General features: G+C 37.4%; 1 long non-coding RNA gene across 2 annotated transcripts in view; it reads left to right on the forward strand.

The window, feature by feature from the left end:
• The first annotated feature begins 2,257 nt into the window (after window positions 1-2,257).
• The window catches only part of LOC116785348, a 72,408-nt gene continuing 51,504 nt past the window's right edge, over window positions 2,258-23,161 (forward strand). For both annotated transcript variants that reach the window (XR_004356491.1, XR_004356493.1), the window contains exon 1: window positions 2,258-2,506. This is a non-coding gene — a long non-coding RNA (uncharacterized LOC116785348). The remainder of the gene's footprint in view (window positions 2,507-23,161) is intronic.

Consider the following 23,161-nt stretch of genomic DNA (forward strand, 5'->3'; position numbering starts at 1 on the left):
GTTCTGTATTCATAGTTAGTGTGGAGCTGAATTTTGAAGACACTTAAACACACCTATGATTGTTCTGGTACCTTACTTGGTCTTTACCCAGTGACTGATCTGCCCAGTTTTTTCTAAAATTGCAAACCACTAAATAAACAACTGCTATTTAAAAAAATAAAAACTACATGGAGACAAAAGTATTCTTCATACTACAAAAGGGTATTTCCCACATCCTTCCCCCAGGGGTGCATCTGCCTACAGGGGCACAGAATTGATTTTCCTTCAGAGAGAATCAATTGTGAACCAGTTGTACTTTTTCCATATGCTCCAAATTTCACAGCTTCAAGGATGAATCTACTGTAGATTTAGAATCTTGTTGAGTAGCTTATTAGGTTATTAGACTAACTCTACTGCGTGTAGACTCCTACGTGGACAAGATAAACAGGTGGCACGTTAAGGGTGCCGTTCTGCTTCTGGTTCCTATTCTGCCTCGGGGTTCATCTGAATATCCTGCATGACACTGCATTGTGCCAGGCAAACATTATCTCCACGATTAAGGACTGAATCCGTCAGGGTACTTAAACACCTCACTAACAACAAGTCTAAAGTTAGATTGTCAGAAGCCTTCAGGAACTGCCTCAAATCCATAAGCACCAATATTTCTGGCTATAAAATCCACTACGTTTCTGTCACTCAGAGCTATTGTCATCATGCTGATGACAGGAAAGGTGTCTTTACCTTTGAAGAACACACAGAAGGAGGAGTGTCCAATATACAACCCTCAAATCTCTCCTTTCATTGATTTGCTACTGGGAATTGAATAAAGTTTCTAAGAAAGCATGTTAACAACTAGATTTTTATAAGACAGCTCTTTATTTCCTGTCCCTAATGAAGCAGTATGACTTTTTATATAATAAATACTCATCATCAAAGCATTACAATTAAAATTAATATCACAGATAATTAAAATGTCAGAAACTATCAATGTTATAATGTTGAACACTCAGTTGTCTATTGGAAACAAAGTACACGTGATAAAGTGAAAATTGCAATAAATGATTTTTTTTCAATTTTTCATTTGGCATAAGAAAAGTAGAAGTAGAAACTTTAAAAAAATATTAGGATGAGACTGGGAATAGGCTTTATTAAAAGATTATCATGATGTTGCACTTTATTCAGACAGAAGAGAGCTCAGTTCCTGGGAAACAGCAGTGACTAACCTCACAAGAGTTTGATCCTTAGGATCTGTGATCAAAGTTTTACTCATCTCAGGCTCTACTTTTCTGTTTGAACTAAGTACCAGCAGTTACCAGTGTACTCAAGTGTCATCTCTTTTTTATCATGTAAATGTTCCTATAGATTGCTTTATGGGCCTCGGAGTTGGACCTCTTATTTATGATGTCTGTGGTAGTTCTTCCATTTATCTATAAACATTTTTGATTGGATCTTTAGGAAAGTAGATAAAATTTTAAATGAATCTACATAAAAATCCTTCTTATGGCATACATTATCAATAGAACAAGAACAATCTCCCTGCCCATCCTGTCCTGCTCTTCACACATCCCTTTAGTTAAAACCCATTATTTTTTACTTTCCCAATACTATTCAGCAGGAAGATGCTTTCACTCATCCATTTGGTGGGCTGCTGCAGTTGCCATGGCAGATGCTCTGATTAATTACAGGTCCCAGCTAATTTTAAAAAAAACTTTTGGATGATTTATCAGTGACGGGGATCAATAAATCCTTTGATAAATCTCAACATTTGTTATAAATTTTCTCTTGTAAGTTTCTACTTCTTTTCCAATAGTAAATAAATTGTGACAGTGGGTTATTTGGGAATTTTAACATTGGCGACAATTTCTAGGCTTAGATGGGCAGAATTATCATCTTGCATCATAGTCCGCCAACTGCAGCATCCTGTTCCTATGAAAGACCACATAAAATCACATAATTGCAAGAGAAATCTATTCATATGCTTCTTTGGAGCTTTAAAGCTGGAAACTGCATGGAACTGTATGAGGCTTGTACTGAACTAAGTGGATTTATGGTGATATTCTCTATAGGGTGGAGGTGGGACTGGAAGAAAGAGCTCATCTCTGGAAGGTTACAAAGAGTTACAGAGGTCGTATGGGCAGGCTCAGCTGTTCTCAGACTATTGAGGAAAATTTTAATCTATTTCCCTCCTTTCCGCTTTGGCAATTGAAAAAGAGTATAAAATTCAAGTTTTGTGTTAGGTTTTAACAGGGTTTTTTCCCCACTTCTTTCCTAGTTTTTAGTATAAAAATAATTGACTTCATGAAGTTGGTCTGTTTAATTTTTTAACTTATCTTGAATGTCTCCACTCCATACAAGATGCTCTGGAGGAAGGTGGAAAACCCTTTGCAACTGCCATCTAAACATCAGGTTTCCCACAGAGGCTTGCCTGCAAGTGTAACAAGTTCTTTCTTTTTGCCTGAATAATTGGGTGACTGCCCAGAAAGAAAAAGAATGAACCCTCCAGCTCCTGTCGGATCTTCCTGAAAATGTAAGTTTCTGTACCAGACTGAAAGTAAAGGTTTCTGCATAAAACATTAATATACCAAAAATGTTACTACCTATAATGGACTGCATATCTGCACATCAAAGTCCTACTTTTTCCCTCCAAAAAGGTCATACCACACTGATCACATTTTGTGCTTTCTCAAGAAATCAGGATTGATCTGTTAGCTTTAGAGAAACTTTGGGAGATACTGGATAAATGATAAATACATAGTCAAAAAGAATCCACTGAAATGTTTGTGAACCATTTTTCAACCACCCCATAACAAATTTAAGATTGAAACTGAAAACCCAAGATGGAACTATTACTGTTTCTCAGGAAGAAAGCAGAAGGAAATACAAGCTACATGCTCCCACAAGGTCAGATTTCTTTAACTAAATTTCCCCAAGGATCCTAGGAGCACCCCCAGTAGAAGAAGGGAGATGACTGGTAGAAAGGATGAGACACCTCTGCCTACAGAGCTACAGAGCAGTCTGGTTCAACAGTGACAAATCTTGGCTTGGTACTAAGTGACAGTGTAAAGGACAGGAACACTGCGGGCCATATGGCAAACATTTTTATTTGGTAATGGGTGTTTATACATTTCATACTGCCTCTCTGGAGACATGACTAAAAAGATGGGATGACAGGTCCCAAAAGAATAGAAGTTCGTATTTCTGACTCATCATTCACCCTACCTCTTTATTAAGAATGTGATCTTACTCAACACAAGTATACAAAATACAGGAGATGCAATAAATAATCGGCTAAATCAATGAATTTACATTAATGGCTACAAGCATGGATACAGATCACTACTTTGAGGACTGAAAAAGTGTATGTATTTTAAAAGGTTCTCTTCCATGAGCATTCAGATGATGTGATATTTGATCCTGTATGTTTTTTTTAAATTTAGAATGGCTTCCCTCATCTTTTTTAATATGTTTATCTCTGCTACGTAACTAATATTAGCGAAGCAGATGATGCATAATTTATACAAAGAATGATCTCCATTCAGCACTTAGAGAAGCAAGAAAGTTACAGGCAATCACCAGCTTCACTTTTTGATAGGCCACGCAACGAGCATCTGTGCATTAACCCAGATTCTGTAGGTGTGTTGCTTCCAAAGCAAAGGAAATGACTAAAAAGGCAACCCCATGGACCTTTGTCTCTGGATTATCTTTTGTAGCCCTTTCTCTCCCATCATTTAGTGTTTCAGTATGATTGTCTGAAACCGGATGGATCTGAGCTGCCGAAACCACCAGTGAGCTTACATGAAGAACAAATAGTTGTACTGTCTTCCTCAGCCTACACACTGACTCATTAATATATTTTTTGAAGTTCTGGCAGCTCTGTCAAGAAGTCTGTGAAGGAATCTTCAAAAAGGAAACTTTGCACTGAGAGAATGTGCAAAGCAAGTATGTGTTTGGCAGAGTGGCAGAAACTATAGAACAGTTTCTTGTCAATTGCTCAGATAGCATAATCCAATTCAGGAAACAATACTGGACTAGAATACTATAAAATAAAAAGCAAAATAATTTCTGGGTGGAAAACAGTAATTTTGGCATCAATAACAGCTTCATAAACATAACATGTTCTGTGTATGTCTTGCGTTAGAGTGAAAGAGCAAAGACTAAGCTATGAAACATGCATGAAGTAGACAAGATTTTTGTATTGTACTTACAGTGTTTTGTTGCATTGATTTTGATGGAATATATAGGCTTCAAAGTTGTTAACAGGACCAATACTAAATAATCAAATAAGGTTCAAATTTTAATTAGAGAGGACTTGACTTCTTTAGTTTCATGACGTAAAATTACGATTACAACAATTTTAGGCAAGTTAAATATTATACAAAAGAAGGAACAAGAGGCAAAGAATTTGTAATATAGCAGAGTAATTAAGCCTTGTAATAACACTCCTTATTCCTATTCCTTTCAAAAGCAGAGAATATTTGAAGAAAAAATCCTTTGACTGACAGGATTTCAGATGGCTTATAGGAAAGAGAAATATATTCAAGTTTATCTACTTTATTCATGTTAGTGTCCTGAAGGTAGAGTGGAAATAATAAATGCAAAATTTGTAGGAAAAAATAACCAATACTGTAAAGAAAATATCATCTTCTGGCTCTCAGTTTAACTTTTCGGTCTGACCTCCTGAAAATATAATCAAAATAGCAGAATAGCATAGGTTCTTGCTCACTGCTCTTATACCTAGCAAATTCCATAACTTTGTGAGGTTATTTAAAGACCTCATTATTACTATGTCTTTGTATTCATAGATTAATGCTTGCTACCAACGTGCAATAGATCACTAAGTCAAACTTAGGCTAAAGAGTAGCCAAAACCCCCTACAACTGAGAACCAGTTATGTGTTGTAGAGGTTCTTCACAACTAAAGTCACCAAAAAAGGTGACTACTCTCTGAATTGTTCTCTGTATTTCAGTATGGACAGACTTACTGCATAAAATGGTATGACAGAGGCCTGAAGATGCCATAGTGGAGTTTAGCATCTATGAGAAGGATGCTAAAATTCACTTCTTACCTTACCTCTTCCATAGTCATTATTGACAAATCAAAAGGCAATGAATAAAGTACCCTACTCTCTATTTTTCCCATTAATTACAATTGATTTCTGATATAAAAATTTTTGTCTATACGTTTGTATTCTTAGTCTTTTTTGTTTGCCACATATAATTTCAGTACAGTCCTTGGACTGTAGAACTGCTTCAGAAACATTTATGTTTGATTTGCTTAACTCCTTGTTTTTATCTTTAACCTCTCATGGTTTTTGTAAACATTTTTATGTACCACAGGGTTTTGTGTTTTCTTTGCTTTAGACAGTATGTGTTAGATTCTATGTTCTAACCATCCATCCTTTTGGATCAGCATGATTTTCCTTGAAGTTGTTCATTATATGTGTCTATACAGCTTGTTTTAAACAAGATGGGATGCATGTAATTTACATAATCAACTCAGTGTACTAATTGGAGGAGCCACTATTTTCAATATCCTAGAAAAACAATACCAGTCTAAAATAAGAATATTGAAAGGACCTACTTCTCTAATTAGTAGACAAGGGGTTTATCTTCCATTTTATTCAAAATGTTACTGGGTCTAAGTGTTTTGCCACACCAAAGATTAGCGACATTTTGATCTAGGAAGGTCAAAAATAAGATGCCTCAACTAGTATTGCACAGAAGTTGCCCTTTATGCTTTACAAAGTAAACAAGACACCACACATAATTCCCCCCTCAAAGAGTAATATCATACACAGTTTATATATGAAGCTGCAGAATATAGTCCTAAAAAACCAATCCATATATGAATATTTTTGGTGAAGTTATTTAGAAGAAATAGTTAAAAAATAGCATTTTCAGAGTTCTGTGATAATGCGTAGAAGACATAAGCAATGGTGAAGTTACCATTTCTCTTGTTCCAGGCACCTATATACAAATACATTTTGGAAAATCTTCCAATATTAATTACTTTGTCAGAAAATTTTGACCATTAATTCTTGCTAATCTTTATCTCTGTACAAAGAAATTCGTGCTCACTGCTTCCTCCTCCAGAAGACACATACCATACTATAATTAGGCCACTGCAACATTATTACTACTTTTTTTTAAATCAGGCTTTTAAAAACATTTCTTACAAGACATTTTATCTAGACATCAAACAATTTTTTTAGTTATTTTCTGCTTCCTCACCAAGATTTTCAGTGTTCTTCAAAACTTATGGACAGCACAACTCTACTCAGAATTCCACTATAAATTTCACTAAAGTCGTGTGTAAGGAAAGCAACACCACAGTTTTAGTCATTAGTCCCCAAATTATGTACTGAGAAACACATAATTTGTTCTTCATATTTCAGATAGAATTCAAATGATGAATAAATCAGCTGAAAAACAGAGACCTTGCATAGTACTGGTTTTGACTGTATTACACTACACCTTTGCAATTTACCAAGCCATGCAATTTACTGTGCCTCCTTGCCTTTACTGGTATTTAGTATTCTGGTCAATCTATGGTCTGAGAAGAAAATTTATTGTTTATTTCTGGATAACTTAGGGAATATGAGTAGAACTGAGTTAGTCTAGAAAAAAAGGGGATATATATTGTTCATAGATGTCCTCAGACTGTGGTCAGCTCTACAGAAAATAATACATTGAGATGTCATAGAATCATAGGATAGTTTGTGTTGGAAGAAATATTAAAGATCATCTAATATCAACCCCCCTGCCATGGGCAGGGATGCCACCCACTACATAAGGTTGCCCAAGGCCCTACCCAACCTGACCTTGAACACTTCCAGGGATGGGGCATCCACAGCTTCTCAGGGCAACCTGTTCCAGTTCTTCACCACTCTCTGACTAATGAAGTTCTTCCTAACATCTATTCTAAACCTTCTCTCTTGCAGTTTAAAGACTTGCATTTTGTCCTATAACTGTCAACCTGTACAAAAAGTCCCTCTCCATCCTTTTTAAAAGCCCCATTAAGGTATTAAAAAGCTGCAATGAGGTCTCCCCAAAAATATCTCTTCTCCATGCTGAATAATTCCAGCTCTCTTAGCCTGTCTTTGTAGGGGAGGTGTTCAAGCCCTGTGATCATCTTTGCAGCCCTCCTCTGGATCTACTTGAACAGGTCCATGTCTTTCTTTTGCTGAGGACCCCAGATCTGGACCCAGCACTCCAGGTGGGGTCTCACGAGGACAGACCAGAGGGGTAGAAACCTCCCTCAACCTGCTGGCCACTCCTTTTTTGACACAGCCCAAGATACAGTTGGCTTTCTGGGCTGTGGGCACACACTGTTGGCTCATGTCCTGCTCTTCATGCACGAGAACACCCAAAACCTTACCTTTGGGTCTGCTCTCAGTGACTTCTCCCAGTCTGTACTCATGTCTGGGATTATCTCAGATGTCACTTTATGGTCATCTGTAAGCAGTAAGAAGAAAGATTGTTGTAGTCATTTGAGTGTCTTACTAAACTTCCTTCCCTTAACAAATAAAAATAGGGGTTTTACCTTATTAGCTCAGATAAAATGCTTGATGTGGGATAGACCTAGAGACTGTTGCTGGGATACAATGCTTTTCACCTTGAAGTCACCAGTTTTAACTTTTGTTCCAATGCATAAGAGCAGTTTTCCTCTGTTGTGAGTTTGCGTTTCACTTCCAGGCCAGCAAAAATGTGGTTTTCTGCACTCAACAAAGTGTTTATGCTTCTCTTCTAAGCAGACTGCATGGGGCCGTGATCAGAACCTCCCTGGGAGACCCCAACCTCATTGCATGGTGGGACAGGACGAATGGGTGTGTGTGTGGGGTGAGCTCCACGTCTACAGTGATACCTGTTACAATTTGCCCTTTCAGGGTAGAGTACAATGCAAAAGTTTTTCTGGTTTTAATTCAACCCCTCCTCTGCCTCCTCCCTGAATCTTATCTGGACTGGAAGGAGGTAGAGGAGGTAAATGCTTCTTGTCTGCTGAAACAGCCTCATACCTCTCCCCTTCTACCATGTTGCACTTTTTTTTTTATGACTATGATACAAAGACATGAGACAGACAATTTTTCTCTGCAAGGCTTTCTGTTTAATTAAAGGCCTATTGTGCCTGAGCTAACTCTGGTTTTGAGGAGGGTTCTGTTTAAAATCAGGGTAATAGGTTATTACAATTCTAGAGAAGAACATTTGCTGAGAAATATTTTGCCCTGGTTAAATTTTTGTGGAATACCACAAAATACAAAATAGATCCCTTAATCTCAGTGGATATCTTGAAAACTTATTACTAAAATATATATATAAATATGTAAGTACTATTCATTTTTTGAATGTTGGCATGTTGTAAAATTCTGTTTTCTTTTCATTTCATGCTGTTGTAAATAAACTGAATCTGTACAGTAGGTTTTTGTCAGACTCTCTGAAAGACAATTTTATTTTATAGCACATCCTAGACTGACAGCCAGAAACTGTTCTGCACCACCTCAGTATAAACAAAATTAGCTTTTCACAATATTTTTGCAGATGTTAAAGGTCATTAATAGAATGAAACCAGATGACTAAAGCAATACATTTGGAATGATTGGGTTTTATTTTTCTCCCTAGCTTAAAGACACAGAGTCCTCTTTTCTTGACTACTTGGCTACATTTCAAATGTTCTTTTTTTTTTTTTTTTTTGCTATTTAATGGTTTCCAAAATCATAAAAGTGAAAGTACTGGGATATGTATTTCTTGGCTTATGTAACCTCACTTGTGTGAAAGATTTGGGATTTTTTACAGAGACCAATATAATATTAACTCTTCAAACTACACATTCCTGGAACAATAGTCCAACCTCTACATCTTGGTCAAGGTCGCACTTTTGCAATGATCAAAAGAAAGATGACTAGCAGATGAAGAAAAATCATCTTCAGAATTCAACTATATTATGGAATAAAAGGAAAACTCCCCTTAGAAATGTAGTTCTGTGGATTTTGGAGTGCATTGTTTAAGTGAGGGACAATGTTAGTAACAACTGAAAACTAAGCTTTGTCTTTCCTATAGAACGGCTATGTCAGAGTGTGATTATTCTTTTGTGGCTTATCTAGATGATAATGAAGAGCCTTATTTGCCTTCTAACTTTAAAATTCTGCTGCTACATATGCAATACTGTACTCATTAGTTTAAACTATATTAAACTATATATATGCTTCTGAAATGAAAGATAAATAACAAATAATTGCTTGTCAAGCAATAAAAGTATCTTAAACACTTCTAAAGACATATAGTTTGTTGATTCCTTCCAAAAACTTTTAATATAAATAAAAATCACAAATCAGGTCCATCCTGAAAGCTGAGATAAGAATTCATGTATGTCTAGTTTGGAGTACCTTTAAAAGAGGTATGAAAAGAGAGAAGTGAGGTTGCTCATTCTATACAGGACTGGATTTTATTAGGACACAGGGAAAATTAAAAGGCGAGAAGGTAATGAGAAGGAGTGATGGAGTGTGTTTTAGTGGGAAAATGAAAAGGAGAAAAGTTGATAAGGTAGAGGGATCATTTCAAGGCCCTATCATCCAGCAGAGGGAAGTGGGAGAAGTTGTTCTGTGGTAAGGATAACTTAGGAAGTCTTTCCTTACCTTAATAAAACAAAGAAAATCCGTTCTTATGCAGAGTGTAGACTACAACTGAGAGAAAGAGAGATCAGTGGTTTCTTATCTTGATTAATTCAGACTCTGAACAAAGACTTCAACTCTATAGTCAGGCAATGAGATAAAATAGAGAGTTTTGGGATATTGGAGGGAAGATGTGAGGCTTGAAACTAATCATGAAAGAAATATCAAGCATAAAACTATTTGTGAAACAGGATGAGCGGCAAGATCATAAATGTATTTGAAATAGAAAAGGGAAAAGGCAGGTTAAGTTTTGGTGAAACAAGGCAAGGAGTTTCATTTTAATATGGACTGTTTAAGGTAGTGTTGGGATATTCAAGTTCAAAGCCTGGGGAGAGAGGCAAAGAGGCTCCAGTGAATGACTAGAGACGTGATTTGACAAAGAGAGATAAAGCAGTAACTTGTCAGCAGAGGACTACAGAAATGGTAGTTGAGTCTTGTTACTCCTTAGGTTAGAAAGGGGCACTACAGAGGAGAAAAGACCAAGAACAAAAAACTTTGGAGAAGCTTTGAAACCTTGTCTTCTCTAAATTAAGGTAGTTGAATGTACAAGAGGTAAAGGCATAAGCTGATAAGAATAGCCTAGTGAAACAGCAAAAGAAACAAAGAAAAGAAAAAGCTGTGAAAATGCTTCATTCAGTTTCTCAAGAATAAATTGAACAATGTGCCATTTGCCTGTCTATAAATAAGTAAATAAATAAACAGATAAAATAAAATCTTTCTCCATGACTTATCACTTGAATGTTGGCAAATAGGGCGTAGAAGGTTCTGGTACCTTGAAATATCATGGCACGGCAATTTTCCTATGCTGTTTATTGCCAAATAGTTGCTCTGAATTTTGTGGCACATACCAGCACCATCCTGATGCTGCATAGTTTTGCTAAGAAATTATTGAAAATTATCTTTTTGTTTCTTTTTGTATTGCTTTATTTTTCTTAGAATCTATTAGGACAATTGTGAAAAACTTTTGTCTGAAGAGATTTGACAAACAGCCGGGCTGCAACAAGGATGAATAACTGAGGTGGGTAGGGGGAAATCTTTAAAGGTTAATGCTAAATACATGCAGGAGTTTTATGAGATAGACCTTTAAATACCATTGCTCTTTAAACAATTATGGGATAGGTGTACTTCCTACAGCAAGCATATAATGAAATAAAGTTAATGGATTAAACCAGTGGGTAACATTCTCCATCACGTTAGAGATAGGTATGGCAGGACCCAACAGCTTGTCTTGCTCTCTTCAAAGAGTATATGGGAATCTGGGTGCACTGTAAATGCAATCATACCACCACTGTTTTATGGGGAAAAAATGATGTGATCAGTTCCTATTCTAGCCAAACAAATTTAGATGGATGAAAACCTCAACCAAGAGCAGATAATTTTCATAAGAGTCTACAAATTTCTGAGGGTAGGATTAGAAGAAAGCCCCCTTTCCCTTTCCCTTCCCTTTCCCTTCCTTTTCCCTTCCCTTCCCTTCCCCGTGGAAAATTATTTTACTTTAGCAAGAATACTATGACATGTCCTTTGGTCTACTGGAGTATTTGCATATGCAGATATCTGTGAGCCACACTTTGCTGGTAACAGTCTTAATCCTTCGAATTATCAGAACACTCATAAACTACAGCTCTTATCGCAAAAATCAACTGATGAATTTGTCAAGCCTCTCAGTTTATATTTTCATGCTGATTCTGCAGATGAGCTCAGTGCTGCATTCTGGTGTCTGGTGCCAAAGGTTATGTACTAGAACACTTTTTGTCCTAACTTATCTGGACCACTAAACAACAGCCTGTCAATGTAAAGTGCCCTGTGAGCAGAAAGTCTACTGCATGTAGAACTAAAGATGAACAACAAGTTTAACTAAATAAACCTGGCTATTATAGCTGTTTTTTCTTTACTTAGAATTACCAAAGTGATTCACACTTTTTTTTTTAAAGAACATAAAACTAATCTATCAGCTCCAAGAGGCATTGGCTAAACCTTTCCATTGTGGTTTCCTTTAGAAAGTCCTATTTCAATTAAATATTCATATATTTACAGTAGATTTTCACTCAGTTCTAAATAGCAGGTATCTGTGATAACTGTGTTAACCTTTGGTAAATGTTGACCTGTTAAGTATCTTCTTCAGCTGCCTAACAATAATTTATGTTATGATATAAAAGTAATTTAATTCTGTTGAAAAGGAAGCAATTTAGATATTATTCTTTATGTGTGTGAATGGGATTCCTATAATCAATTATGTAATCAAGTAAATGTATTTAGAAACCATTAAAGTTAGACAGGTTCCATTTAAAATTCCAATTTTAAACAACCCCAAAAATTACGATTTTCTTGTATATTTATATATATATTTATACAATGTATGTACACATGGAGTTTCTTTTCACATTTAGGGTTATTTAGCTACCAAATTAATTCAACACTATGAGCTCACGCTGCAAAACGCCATGGAAATGGAGTATTTACATATGCTAATGACTTTCAATTAAGAAACATGCAAATAACTGTGAGAAAGCAAAATTAAAACGCTGTGCTAATAACCTGACAATTACAAGGAAAACTATATTATGTGAGACTACAAACATAATTGCACAAGGTCTATCTGACTACAAGGGTAGCTAATACAAATTGTGCACCAAATTGTAACTTACTACAGTCCCTGACAGACTTCTTGCTGTAGGACTAAGGCCTGTTATAGTGCACAGTGAAGTGCTGGGATACCACATGAGGGTCAGGGACAGAGGTAGGATAAGAATCAGGTCAGAAAATTTATCATTATGATGAGCTTTCACAGCTCCCTCTTTGGTATAAGAAAGAAGTGGAACTGCAGTTGGTTTTTGAGCTGTTAAACTAAGATAAGCTAAGCAGCTGCTTGGTGGCTTGTGGTGATTAAGGATTTTCCCTTTCACATAAAAAAAACCCCAAACAGATTTCCTTCAACCAGAAAATCATAATTTCAAAACTTGTTTTTTAGTCAAATTTTGATGGACTATGGAAATTTAAAATATTTCAGTAGAAAGTCATCCTGGAAAATGAAATTCTGTTTTGAAAATTCAGAATGTTTCCTTTAACAAGGTAGAAGTCTGTTTCAAAATTACCACAACATTATAACACTTTGTGGGTCCATAATATATTACTATCACTATAGATGGTTATAATTTGATTACTTAGCTATAAAATTTATGTTATATAGAGTGAGGAATTCATTCTTACCTCTCACAAAAGAAAACTTTCTGTCCTGTTGTAACAAAAAAGCAAACCCTTTAGAAGAGAAAAAACCACAACATAAAACCTAGTGCCTTATCTTACGTGACAAGAACTTGGTTGTTGGCTGCATGTAATTCAGGGAGACAAAGTCTGTTTCAGCACACACATTTCAAAGAATGATTGTAGTGACTTTTCCTGTCTCACAGACCCAATAATCTTTATGAGCTATAACTTTGTCCCACAAACACTGAGTTAAGGACATCTCTGCAGAAATAGTTACAAACTCTTCTAAGATTCTGTGAAGGCTACAGCACACTGATTCAACTACATGTGTACACATATTTGACAGCATACATCATTGGCTGTGTATTTCTTGTACTCCAGAGATTAAAGCAACTTTGCTGCTCACTGTAGTGGTGAAGCAATGCAGGAAGACAAAGAACTGATTTTCTCCTACGTCTTCTGTTATTTTGATCTGGTTTTTACAGTCTTGTTCACAGTGTTGTTAAATCTGTCAATCTTTATAAGCATTTAAGACTCAATTGCTTCAGTGGGTAAAACTCATCTTTGTATTTGTATCACCAAGATCAAACCCTGCATTATATTTTACCAGTTAGAAAATAATTTTTAACCTTAAAGTAAATGCAGGTCATTTAAAAACTCTCCTTAATGGTAATACTAATGATACAGAAACAGAACAGAATTTGATTTTACATATCGCTCTTCAGACTTCAGACACTTCAAATGTATTTTCATTTGGTAATGATTATGACGTTGATGGCAGATGCCTCAGTCTCTGTACCACCTTGCATGTTAACATCTTTCTTCAGAGAGGGGACGTTGGTTCCCACTGGCTTTTAAGCTTGGCAAGTCACATATTACACAGCAGTTTAGGCATTTTTGAACAAGTTTAGGTAGATAACAGAGTCAGAGTTCGTGCCTATCAAATGATCCTTAACACCTCTGTGATTTCTATACAAGATGTAAAAAAGGCCAGAGGAATAGAGGTAACACTGTAAGACTCCACTGCACTATAATCACACTACTACAGAGATGATGTGCCCTTAGTATGAGTACTTACAACCCTACCATCTTCTCTGACAAATGAAAAAAATAAAAGTCAATAACAGTTTATGTCACTACCTCTGTCTGGTCAAAAAGCTTTTGGCATTGCTTGAAGTTGTGGTCATTGAAAACAAATCTGTCCTGAGTTAGTGGTGGTCTTCAAAAGGTTCAGAGTTCTGGTTTGATTCATTTAGGCTTATCCAAAGCTTATCCAATCCTCCACTCCATAAAACTGAGCTAGAAATAATACAAGAGTATGATTTCTGATGAGATTTAAGGTATTTCTTTTTCTGGTCGAACTGACTGCAAACCAGCCCCTTGCACTGGATTGCTATGCTTTTATTCCATTTAGGACAAAGGAAATATTTCACATGAGTGAGTAATGTTAACTATCCAAGCAGCTACTATGAATCCATCAGGAAACACAAGTAATGTCCCGTGAATCAGATCAAAACCTTTCCCATACTACCTGGTAACATTAAACTAGTCTTAATCCACATAAATAAGCTGTTAGCTGTCATATGGCAAGCAGGGTTAGGCATGTATATACCTGACCATTTGATAGAATTTGTATAAGAAAGGCACTTGATCTCTTTGGAAATTTTGGAAGGTCTTCATCCAAAGTCCTCTGAATTCAGTGGAAGCCCTTCTAGAGACAAACAGTATCGCTACCGGATGAGCTCTGTCTAAACATTCTGCTTTTGTCAGCAGCTCATACTGTAATGTAGGATCACTGATTTTTTTCCTTTTTTATTTTAACCCAAGAGTGAATCAGTTTCTAAAAGAAAAATGTTGACTTTTTTTTTTTTTTAAGCTAAAGGGGTGTTTCTATTATATATTAGATATGGGTCACCCACTAAAAGGCTTAGCTGATCTTTGTGCAGTTATCATTATGTTTATTCCCTTTAGGTGTTTTCTTTCATTTTTTTTTCTCTTTTCCTTTCTACACCATATAAATATTTATTGTATCCCATTCCCAATTATTTCTGTAATTTTTCCTTTTCTCTTGTTTTGTCTTTTTGATTTTTTTCAGTCTTAAGCAGAATGTGATGGCTGCAAAGTGTGAGATTGTTTCAAACTCACTGTGTTCCATCCCATTTGGACTTCAGCAACCTTGTTCAGCCCTTCTGTTGATTTGGCAGTCTCCTATTGTTGGTTACCCAGTGGAAGACAGTAAAATTGCACATCTGAACAACCCCTCATCACATACCTTTTGACCGCCTTACAAGTTGGAAGAACAAGCAACACAAGCAACTGAAACTAGAATGCTTAAGCACAGTGTTGTAAAAGTTCTTCTTACACCGCATTTTTAACAAAAAATGAAATGCTATTTCCAAGTCTCCACTACTGACACACAACTGAGTAGAAAATATAGAATCCAAATGAAGGTACTGTAATCCAGTGTTTAACCTTCTCCTTCCATGTAGTGGCTTACTGATGAGGGAAAGTAGATGAGCTTGGTGTTTGACAGGTAGACAGGGAAGAAAATTCATGAACCAAAGGATTTGTGCTCTGTATTACTACATGTGTGATTAGACTCATCTGAGGAAAGGTCTGTAGTCATAGTCTCCTGGTGCCAACTGTACTTCCTAGAGTGCACAGACATTTGATTTCAACACATGAGATATAGAAGACAAACCTCTAAGAGAAGATGTAGCAGATAGTATCACTGAATGTAGCAATTTCACAAGATGATGAGTCCAAGTAAATGTATAACCAGGCATCATACATATGCAAGGTTATTGAAGAACACTGGACACATTTATTCATTCTGATGTTTTAATTTATTTTCTTAATCTGTTTTTTTTGTATTCTCATAATTCTTTTTTTCCCCCCACCCACTTAAAAGGAAGCTGAATGAAAGGATGGTGATGCGTGGGAAGAGAGTCAGGCCTGGCAGATTGTGTTCAGCATCCTCCACATTCCCTTATTAGTTTAGTCAGATACATTAGTTCACATTATGAGAAACGGATGAGAAACTGCTAAAACATACATTATGAGAAACATTAGGAGAAGCTGTTAAGCATACATCTAAATAATGTTAAACCAACAGCAACTCCAGCTGAGGGCCAGCTGACTCACTAAGCTCTGTAAATCTAAGCTTTGCAGCACTTGCACAGTATGTGTATTCCCACTAACCATCAGACAGGTTGAGTTGTAATGCTGAGTAATCATTGCATAAACCCTGTGTGGGAGAGATGAAGAAGGGCAACAAATTGAGGCAGCAGAACTCCAGCAAAAGGAATTGATGACAGCATCCACAGTGCCTACGTTATACCTGTTCCTCATCACAATATACAAATTTCAGCTACTCTAGACACTTTGTTGGGTGAATTCCACATGCTTTTCTTTTCCTTGAATTTTCTTCTCGTGTTGCAGAAAGGCTATTTTAAGTTCTGCGCAAGACAATGAGCTAAAATATGTCAAATCTAATGAAGTACTAGGGAAATAAAAAAGGGTGTTTCACAGGATTATCCACAGAAAATCATCACAGAAAATCAGGCTTGGTAGAACCTGTAAAATAAATGCTTATGGTTGCATGACTCACCTTTGTTTTGAGCTGACCTGTGGAAGGCATTAGTAGGACTGCTATGATACTCAGCTCTGCTAATGTTTTGACTACTTCAGTTAGCCTGGCTTGATGATCAGATCTCAGTAGAATGGAAAATGCAGTGTCTGTGTGAGATGAGGTCAGTCCATGTCATCTAGAATGATTTTTCCATGAAAGTCTTTTCTTACACTTGGATTCAGCACCTCAAGCGTTGTCAACCCTTTGAGCATCTTTAGGTAATAAATTTTGCAAACCTTTCAAGTAGGATGGCTCAGATTTTTGTGCAATACTGCAAAAACAAGACAAGTTGCTCCTCTTCACACAACATATTCATGCCAACGTTTGATTTCTAGGAAAATTCCATATTTTGTAAGACAGACTTATACACATTTTGCTTTTGGTATTGCGCAGAAATTCATCTGTGATACATTTTAACTGTGTTTGGTTTGTTGTTTTGTTTCGGTTTAAATTTTATTTTAATGATAACTTGTCTTTTTTAGATACTTTGGAAATGTAAATAATTGTATGACAAGCACTGCCAATAAGGAACCAAAATGCTGTGTAAGATACTACCTTTCCCTTGTAAAGCACGAATAAATATACATATGACAAATGTATAGCCTCTGGTAGCAAATGTTGGGTTTTTAATAATTACTAAAGAGAGAGAAATCATTCCTAATAAATAATGCATACTATGCACTAAACAAGTCCCCTAGCAGGATGGCAATAATTTTGAGTGTACATGTTGTTTGTGAAATCAGGTTTCTTCCTCTTCCAAAGCAACCAAAATTAGAAAGCAATGGGGGTTCACCATTCTCCTGGTTTTGGCACCCTCTTTGTTCAGGCTTCCATTCTGTAGTTTGGTTCCATTAGTATACTGGTTTCACAGGTTTGAACTACGTACAACACACTGTGCTCCAAAATGGAAGTTTTTTTAAAGTCTGAGTTTTTGTAGCATAAAAGGAGTTTGGTTGTACAATGGTTTTTAGTCAGGGAGTGCTCTCAATAAGGTTTTCCCATCATGCTCAGATTTCTTAACTTCTTAGGCATCCCATCATGAATGGATGAAGTTCATAATTTTTGCTATCTTCACTGAGATTCATGAACATAGTATGAGCTGTGATTTGCTGCTGTGTGTCTAAAACATATTGTGCACCAAATTACGGGTTCCTGCTGACTGTTTTGCTATTACATTTTTTTGAAATTCAGCCAGGCTAATATAGAAGGTGGAAGTAGACTGCTACTTTTGCCCCACAAGTTTTTCCTTCGTATTTTAAATGAGTTTTGCTCTGACCGTGCCTGAACCTCTTCTGCATTGATTTTTCATTAGCCCTCTTGCTAATAAGAAAACACTGACACAAATGCAATTAAAACAATTTTGGAATTTGTACATGCAAATATTTGCACCAAATTTGATTGTGTGTAATAGGGAAGCAGACAATGACACATGATTTATTTAATAAGTGATGACTAGCTAACATTGACAAAATAGAAGTTATTAAACAGAGAATGATTACAAAAGACTTTTTGTGTTTGATCTGCTGTTAAACAAAATGTAGTTAAAAATGTGGTTAATTTTAAGCAACAAATGTAGTTGATTGAGAAAAAACCTTTTACTTGCTTACGGATACCACACAGACAGATGTGGAGGTTAAGCAGGTTAGATAAATAATTCATTGTGAAATATTTGCTCAGCAACAATACAGCTTCACTTTTTTCTGTTGTTGTTACCTTTAACACTGCCTCCTTTTTTCCATTCTCAGTTCTTCTAGAGAGACAAAATTGATAGCTACATAGGAGGAGTATCTGACAGCTTAATGAACAATTATTAGTGTATGTGGCATATTTTCCAACAGTTTTTCATGAAGAGATGGGTGGTATAATCCACTGCAGTGTTTAAGTGGAGCTTCTTTTGTCAGCACCTGCTATTAGAGAGCGTAACACTCAGTGGGACGAGAGTGTTTGCATCTCTTTTTAGGGAATTTGCAGTTGTAGGTGGCTGGAAGCAAGCTGCTGCACAAGGGGGACTTTCTGTCCCAGGATATACAGACAAAACACACACTGTTTGGGGGAACTAAGCATTGGCTATGCTGTGGACAGATTTTTTTAAGTTAAATAGTGTCTCAGCAAATTACATCTCTATTTGTTTAAAACCAAGAGAAAGTAATGATTGTGGAATTGTACAAGACTTACAAAATAACTAATACCACATATGAGAGTCTTAGAGTTCATCATAGTAATGTGAGCCTGTTCTCTGCCTATGAATAGTCAAAGCATCAGAGTAAAGTGGAAATTCTTCTCATTTACCGAGCCACAGTTGGTAAGGGTTTCGTGTTCAGTGCTGGGAAGCATATCTCTATTTTTTCTGTCTGCTCAGCTTGTTAAAAAGATCTTGCTGGATAATTGTGAATGTTATTATCCAAATTGTAAACTAAAAGGGTAGAGACTGCTTATCCTTGTATAGTCCCATCTATTTACCTCTCTACTGAGTAGCCTGATTTGCAATATTGTCCTGGTTTGAGTGGCACTAATGTAAGTTCTATGCTCTCAGGTTTGAGCCTGTTAGCCTTCAAAATTGCTATGGAGTCACATTTATCTTGGTCAAGCTAGTTTTTTGATTGCTACTAAGACCTTCAAAACAACACAAAATCAATATTCTACATAGCTATGTGTAAGGTACATGTGAAACTCCTATAATAAACTCTTCATTTAAGGCAAAGACAACATCTCTGGAATGTTAAAATCTATGGGGTTTTTAGCTTACATTAGAGTCCTCTGTTATTACTCAGAAGGTCCTTAATAGAGCAAAGATCAAAAGACAAAGGCATGCACCTGCCTCCAAAGGTGTACCTAAATTAACTCTAGTATGTTGGAATATCAGAACCATGCTCGATTCTGCGGATAGCGGACGTCCTGAGCGTTGTTCTGCCCTAATCGCCCATGAACTGGCTCGTCTTAACATCGACATTGCTGCTCTCAGTGAAGTTCACCTTCATGAGGAAGGCAGCCTCAGAGAACATGGTGCTGGTTACACACTCTTTTGGTCAGGTAAGTCCAGAAACGAAAAGCGTATCTCTGGAGTCAGCTTCGTGATCAAAAACTCTATTGTTCCAAAACTCGAAAATCTGCCAACAGGTCACTCTGACCGCATTATCTCCCTACGCCTTCCACTACACAACAAGCAGCACGTTGTCCTCTTTAGTATATATGCCCCAACTCTCCAAGCTGACCCTGCCTAAAAAGATAAATTTTACACTGACCTGCACCGCCTTACCCAAAAGGTGCCTGCAGAGGATAAGATCATTATCCTTGGTGATTTCAACACCAGAGTAGGTAAGAATTTTTGAAGCCTGGAAAGGAATATTAGGCAAGCATGGTGTTGGAAACTGCAACGATAATGGTTGACTTCCGGTAGAATTCTGTGTGGAGCAACAGCTCACCATCACTAATACCATCTTTCAGCAGAAAGATAGTCTGAAGACAACCTGGATGCACCCCAGATCTAAGCATTGGCATCTCATTGATTATGTCTTGGTGCGACGGAGGGATGTCCGTGATGTCCACCATACCCACGTGATGCCCAGTGCAGAATGCCAGACAGACCATCGGCTTGTGCGCTGCAAACTCAACTTCAATCTTAAATTCAAACCTAAAAGGGGGAGTATCCCAAGGAGGAGACTCCAAGTTAACAATCTCCAATCAACCACAGTGAGAGACAAATTCCAGGCAAACCTTCAAACTAGGCTCAAAAACCATTCCATAGATTCTAGGGATTCCTCTCTCGAAACAATTTGGCACCATATTAAAAACAGCATCCTGCAATCCTCTGAAGAATCCTTAGGGTTCTCCTTCAAGAAGAACAAGGACTGGTTTGATGAAAACAATCAAGAAATCCAGGAATTGTTGAGGAAGAAGAGAACCGCCCACCAAGCACACCTTGCACTGCCATCCTGTCACACAAGAAAAACAGCCTTTCGTCTTGCATGCAGCAAGCTCCAACAGAAACTCCGTGACATCCAGAACAAGTGGTGGATCAATCTAGCTGAAAAAACTCAATTATGCGCAGATTCGGGAGATCACAAAGGATTCTATGAGGCCCTGAAAACAGTATATGGGCCTACATACCAAGTCAAAGCCCTCTACTCAGCGCTGATGGTCAAACCCTTCTAACAGATAAAACCACCATTCTGAATCGATGGTCTGAATACCTTCAGACTCTTTTCGGTACCAACTGTGTAGTCCAAGATTCAGCAATTCAGTCCATCACACAACAACCGGTGAAGTACGAATTGGATACTTCCCCCACTTTAGGAGAAACCCTCAAGGCCATGCAGCAGGTGAAAATTGGCAAGGCAGCGGGGGTTGATGGAATTCCACCCGAAGTCTGGAAACATGGGGGCCTTCCACTCCATGCTAAATTTCACGAGTTTGTGGTGCACTGTTGGGAACTAGGCGAACTACCATCAGACCTTCATGATGCAGTCATCATCACTTTGTATAAGAAGAAAGGAATTAAATCAGATTACTCAAATTACCATGGTATTACTGCTCTCCATTGTTGGCAAAATCCTGGTAAAGAATACTCTTGAACAGACTAATACCTGCTATTGCAGAAGGAATTCTACGTGAAAGTCAGTGTGGTTTCAGAGCCAACAGGAGCACCAGAGACATGGTATTTGTCCTCAGACAACTGCAAGAGAAGTGTAGTGAACAGAACAAAGGTCTCTATGTAACCTTTGTCGACCTCACGAAGGCTTTCAATACTGTGAGCAGGAAAGTTCTCTGGCAGATTTTGGAACGTTTAGGTTGTCTCCCCAAGTTCCTTAAAATGATCATCTCACTCCACGAGGATCAGCACAGCCAAGTCAGATATGGCAATGCACTTTCTGAGCCCTTTCTAATAAAGAATGCTGTGATACAAGGCTGCGTTCTTGCTCCAACCCTATTCACAGTCTTTTTCAGCATGATGCTCCAAAGGGCCAAAGCAGATCTCGATGATCAGGACGGTATCTACATTCGATACCGTACTGATGGAAGCCTTTTCAACCTAAGGCGACTGAAGGCCCACACCAAGACCTTAAACCATCTTGTCCGGGAGCTGCTTTATGCTGATGACGCCGCCCTCATTGCCCATACAGAAGCAGTTCTGTAGCATTTAACATCCTGCTTTGCAGACGCTGCTGAGCTCTTTGGGCTGGAAGTCAGCTTAAAGAAGACAGAAATTCTCTATCAACCCGCACCTCAGGAAATCTTCCATCATCCCCATATCACCATTGGCCAATCAGAGCTTAAATCACTCCAGCAGTTTAATTACCTAGGTAGCCTCATCTCCTCAGATGGTAAAATTGATGGGGAGATATACAACAGGTTAGCAAAGGCATAGAGTGCTTTTGGAAAACTCCATAAAAGAGTATGGTGTAATAAACAATTGAAGAAAAGTACCAAGATCAGTGTTTACAGAGCCATAGTGTTGTCTACTCTCTTATATGGTTCCGAATCATGAGTCGTCTACCGCCACCACCTGCATCTCCTAGAACGCTTCCATCAAGGCTGCCTCTGCACAATCCTAAACATCCACTGGTCAGATTATGTGACCAATACATCTGTTCTAGAGCAAGCAGCAGTCACAAGTATAGAGGCCATGTTGCTGAGAACACAGCTGCGTTGGGCAGGGCACGTCTCCAGGATGAAGGACCACCGCCTCCCTAAGATCTTGCTTTATGATGAACTTGCCACTGGTTGCTGCAAGAGAGGAGCCCCAAAGAAAACATACAAGGACTCCCTGAAACAACATCTCAGCCTCGGTCATATTGATCAACATCACTGGTCTACTCTGACCTCCAATCGAGAGGCCTGGAGACACACCGTCTATAACTCTGCTGTTTCCTTTGAGAACGCACGCAGGATCACTCTAGAAGAGAATAGACAGCACAGAAAGACTTGCGTCTTGCAGAATATACCACCTAAGGAGTCTTTCTGCTGTGCCTTTTGCAATCGGACATGTCTATCTCGTATTGGCCTCATTAGCCACCAGTGTGCCTGTAACAAACATGGATTGAGCCTTCCTAATTCTTCGTTTGCCAAGCCTAGCAATGACTGACTCAACAGAAGGATTGAAGGAGATGATCTGCACTGATTTTGGCAAGGTACACTGTGATGGACACAGTTACGCTAATGTGTTTTTAATGTATATACCATCAAGGGCAATCATTTTCAGAATTAACAGCACAGGACAATTTGGTACCAGTACCAGCTAAGAAACATATTCAACTGCAACAAAGAAAATAGCATCAATAGTGATCACTTTACCTCTAGTGAGCTTTCATTAAAGGAACCAATGTCTACAATTAAACTTCGCAGCAATTTTTTTTTTTGCATTTAAATGCTATTATATTTATTTTTGTAATAATGTTTTAAAGGAAATTCTAGCTATTTCATAAATTATCTTTCTAAGCCAATGTTTATGCTTTGAGGTAATGAGTAATTTTAGTGTATTATTTCTTAAATAGCATCTCTAGGAAGCATACTTCCAATGAAATATCTTATTTGTTTCTCTGGTAAGAGAACAGCACTGCACTTTTCTTGGATTAGGAATAAAATCAAAATAAATACAATGTATGTATGTCACAAGAAATGTCATCCTGCCAAAATATAAGTTAATATTTCAGCATCACAGTGATCAAGTTGTCAGTTTGTATGAA

This window comes from Chiroxiphia lanceolata, chromosome 1 (assembly GCF_009829145.1).
Source record: "Chiroxiphia lanceolata isolate bChiLan1 chromosome 1, bChiLan1.pri, whole genome shotgun sequence".
Classification (NCBI taxonomy): domain Eukaryota; kingdom Metazoa; phylum Chordata; class Aves; order Passeriformes; family Pipridae; genus Chiroxiphia; species Chiroxiphia lanceolata.